We start from the raw sequence: 4,979 nt of genomic DNA on the forward strand, positions 1-4,979 counted from the left end.
GGGAAGAGCTGCCTCTTCAAAGTGGAGTTGACCTTAAAGACGTGGATTGAGTAAAGCTTTCGGGACCTTCATTTGCTGGTGTGGCACGACTCGAAATGAGAAGAAACAGCTACAAACATCCATTAATAATCAGAACCTGGAATGTATGAAGTATGAATCTAGGAAAATTGGAAATCACCAAAAATGAAATGGAACACATGAACATTGATATCCTAGGCATTAGTGAGCTGAAATGGACTGGTACTGGCCATTTTGAATCAGACAATCATATAGTTTACTGTGCTGGGAATGACAGCTCGAAGAGGAATGGTGTTGCATTCATCGTGAAAAAGAACGCTTCAAGATCTATCCTAAAGTACAACGCTGTCAGTGATAGGATAATATCCATATGTCTACAAGGAAGACCAGTTAATACAACTATTATTCAAATTTACGCACCAACCACTAGGGCCAAAGATGAAGAAATAGAAGATTTTTATCAGCTGCTATAGTCTGAAATTGATCAAACATGCAATCAAGATGCATTCATAATTACTGGTGATTAGAATGTGAAAGTTGGGAACAAAGAAGAAGGATCAGCAGTTGGAAAATATGGCCTTGGTGATAGAAACAATGCTGGAGATCGAATAATAGAATTTTGCAAGACCAAGAACTTCATTGTAAATACCTTCTTTCACCAACATAAACGGCGACTATATACGTGGATTTCACCAGATGGAACACACAGAAATCAAAATGACTACATCTGTGGAAAGAGATGGTGGAAAAGCTCAATATCATCTGTCAGAACAAGGCCAGGGGCAGACTGTGGAACAGACCATCAATTGCTCATATGCAAGTTCAAGCTGAAACTGAAGAAAATCAGAGCAAGTCCACAAGAGCCAAAATATGACCTTGAGTATATCCCACCTGAATTTACAGACCATCTCAAGAATAGTTTTGATGCATTGAACACTAGTGACTGAAGACCAGACAAGCTGTGGAATGACATCAAGGACATCATCCATGAAGAAAGCAAGAGGTCACTGAAAAGATAGGAAAGAAAGAAAAGACCAAGATGGATGTCAGAGAAGACTCTGAAACTTGCTCTTGAGCATCGAGCAGCTAAAGCAAAAGGAAGAATTGATGAAGTAAAAGAACTGAACAGAAAATTTCAAAGGGTGGCTCGAGAAGACAAAGTAAAGTATTACAATGACATATGCAAAGAGCTGGAAATGGAAAACCAAAAGGGAGGAACACTCGGCGTTTCTCAAGCTGAAAGAACAGAAGAAAAAATTCAAGCCTTAAGTTGCAATAGTGAAGGAGTCCATGGGGAAAATATTAAATAACTCAGGAAGCATCAAAAGAAGATGGAAGGAATACACAGAGTCATTATACCAAAAAGAATTAGTCGATATTCAACTATTTCAAGAGGTGACATATGATCAGCAACCAATGGTACTGAAGGAAGAAGTCCAAGCTGCTCTGAAGGCATTGGCAAAAAACAAGGCTCCAGGAATTGATGGAATATCAATTGAGATGTTTCAACAAACAGATGCAGTGCTGGAGATGCTCACTCGTCTATGCCAAGAAATATGGAAGACGGCTTCCTGGCCAACTGACTGGAAGAGATCCATATTTATGCCTATCCCCAAGAAAGGTGATCCAACCAAATGTGGAAATTATAGAACAATATTTTTTTTTTAATCATTAATATCACACGCAAGCAAAATCTTGCTGAAGATCATTCAAAAGTGGCTGCAGCAGTATATCGACAGGGAACTGCCAGAAATTCAGGCTGGTTTCAGAAGAGGACATGGAGCCAGGGATATCATTGCTGATGTCAGATGGATCCTGGCTGAAAGCAGAGAATAACAGAAGGGTGTTTACTTGTGTTTTATTGACTATGCAAAGGCATTCGACTGTGTGGATCATAACAAATTATGGATAACATTGCGAAAAATGGGAATTCCAGAACACTTAATTGTGCTCATGAGGAACCTTTACATAGATCAAGAGGCAGTTGTTTGGACAGAACAAGGACATACTGATTGGTTTAAAGTCAGGAAATGTGTGTGTCAGGGTTGTATTCTTTCACCATACCTATTTAATCTGTATGCTGAGCAAATAATACGAGAAGCTGGACTATATGAAGAAGAACAGGGCATCAGGATTGGAGGAAGACTCATTAACAACCTGCCTTATGCAGATGACACAACCTTGCTTGCTCAAAGTGAAGAGGACCTGAAGCACTTATTGACGAAGCTCAAAGACCACAGCCTTCAGTATGGATTACACCTCAACATAAAGAAAACAAAAATCCTCACAACTGGACCAATGAGCAACATCATGATAAATGGAGAAAAGATTGAAGTTGTCAAGGATTTCATTTTACTTGGATCCACAATCAATAGCCATGGAAGCAGCAGTCAAGAAATCAAAAGACACATTGCATTGGGCAAATCTGCTGCAAAGGACCTCTTCAAAGTGTTGAAGAGCAAAGACGTCACCCTGAAGACTAAGGTGCGCCTGACCCAAGCCATGGTATTTTCACTCACATCATATGCATGTGAAAGCTGGACAAGGAATAAGGAAGACCAAAGAAGAGTTGATGCCTTTGAATTGTGGTGTTGGTGAAGCATATTGAATATCCATGGACTGCCAAAAGAACTAATAAATCTGTCTGGGAAGAAGTACATCCAGAATGCTCCTTAGAGGCAAGGATGGCGAAACTGCGTCTTATATACTTTGGACATGTTGTCAGGAGGGATAAGTCCCTGGAGAAGGACGTCATGCTTGGCAGAGTACAGGGTCAGCAGAAAAGAGGAAGACCCTTGACGAGGTGGATTGACACGGTGGCTGCAGCAATGAGCTCAAGCATAACGATTGTAAGGATGGCTCAGGACCGGGCAGTGTTTCGTTCTGTTGTGCGTAGGGTTGCTATGAGTCCGAACCAACTCGATGGCACCTAATAACAACAACAACAACGTGTGTACATCATACTTACCTAGGAGTGGTGTGTGTGTGTGTGTGCGTGTGTGTGTGTAATGCAGATTCCTGGACTCTCCCTCTAAAAGATCTGAAACAGAAGGTCTTGTTAATTAGGTAGCTAGTTTTCCAGGTTAGTCAGGTACACAGCAGACATGGGAGCTGCTGAAATCTAATCTAAACTCCTGCTACTCAACATACGATCCACCAACTGTACTGGCACCACCTAGGAATTTGTTAGGAATTCTGAATTTCAGGCCCCTATCCTAGATATACTGAATCAGAATCTGCACTTTAACAAGATTTTAGGTGATTCATATGTGCTGTTAAGCTTGAATAGCAAGCATTGATCCAGGGTAGTGTGGCCCCAGACCTAAGCACCAGCATCACTTAAGAACTTGTCAGAAATGCAAATTCTCTGCCTGTGTCCCAGGTCTTCTGAATCGGAATCCCTCTGGGGTCAGTTTGTAAGCTGTTAGAGCAAACCCTTGGTGTACCCTCAAGTTTAAGAACCACTGATCCAAATTACTATCCTGCGTTTAGCTATGACCATTTCCAATTTTAAATCACCTCGTATGATTTTTAGCACCATAATTCTATTTCTAATGTCAGTGAAAATCTAGGAGAGTTAGGGAAAGCAGGAACTGACAAAAATCTACAGTAATATGTATATACGGAACAATACGCTGCGCAAAAGGTAAGAACTGGAGATTCCTCTTTTTCAAAGTTGGAGATGATATTGGAAGGGCTCTCTAAGTGGGTGAACACAGAGGCCACATGGCTGGTTGGCCATAAAACTTGCTAAGAGCAGCTCCGTTATTTTTCAATAGTTATTCTAGAAAAGGTTTTACTCCCACTTTGACTTCTAAATTTTAAAACGCCTCCACCTCTGAAAAAACATCTTTCAATGGCTGTCAATTATAGTGAGGACAGCAGGATAAGCCACCACTTTATTTAAAGAAGCTACCAGAGGATATCAGCTCCAGGTGTTTCTAAATATAAGAGCGGGTGTAGGGGGTGTCCCTCAATTTTATAAACACAGCAAGCAAGGTAAGGCTTCCTATCTTTCTTCAAAATAAAAGTCCACAATACTAGCATTTTTCATCCTTTCCCAGGATATAACTCAGAGTTTTTACATCTATTTTAAACTCATCGGAAGACTTAAAAAAGACTTTCTGGGAAAGGAAAATAAAAACTCAAGTCAACAGATAGCTCTAAAGACCCTTGTCTCTCTATTGGGACTCATTCTTCCTTCATTTAGATAGTAAATCTTTATCAGTCTTTTGTTTACTTCGGGATCTTTCTGCCACTTCCTTCCATGTTTTCCAAAGCAGACTGCTAGAGGCCAAAGACCATGACCTCCACGTGCTGAATTCCCTCTGGACAGGAGCTCTGGTTAATAATGGTTAAGAGTTCGGCCGCTAACCAAAAGGTGGGCAGTTGGAATCCACCAGCCGCTCCTTGGAAACCCTATGGGGCAGTTCTATTCCGTATGGCATGGTCGCTATGTCTCCGAACGCTATGAGTTGGCCAGCAGTTTTTTGTACAGTCGGGGAAGGAAGTTTCTTCCTAGGCCAGCGCCTTCAGCAAGGCTGGGCTGCATCTGGCCAGCCTCAGCGTGCTCTGCGCTCACGCCGGCGGTTCCCCGGTGGCTTGGCCGCCTCAGCACCGCTGCCCGCAAACGGGGAACGCTTGGGCGCCGTTCCCCTCCGCCGGCCCCGGGCAGCGCGGGGCTCCGGGCTCCTCTGTTCCTCTGGGGCCCAGCAGGGGGCGGCCGGGGCTCGGCGCCGCCACAGGGCGAGGAAGGGCCGAGACGGGAGGAAGTGGCTGAAGTCGGGGCCGAGCCCGGGGGAATGCAGGGAGTGGGGAGCGGCCCCCGGGCCCTCCCCCGACCCCGGGCCCTCCCCCGGCCGGCCCCGGCCCTTTCCCCGCCCCGCGCGGGCTCCTGTGACTGGAGGTTCCGGGTCCTGTGACCGGTCAGGCGGTGTCGGTCGGTCGGCCGGCCGGGCGGG

The sequence above is a fragment of the Elephas maximus genome, chromosome 1 (assembly GCF_024166365.1).
Source record: "Elephas maximus indicus isolate mEleMax1 chromosome 1, mEleMax1 primary haplotype, whole genome shotgun sequence".
Classification (NCBI taxonomy): Eukaryota; Metazoa; Chordata; class Mammalia; order Proboscidea; family Elephantidae; genus Elephas; species Elephas maximus.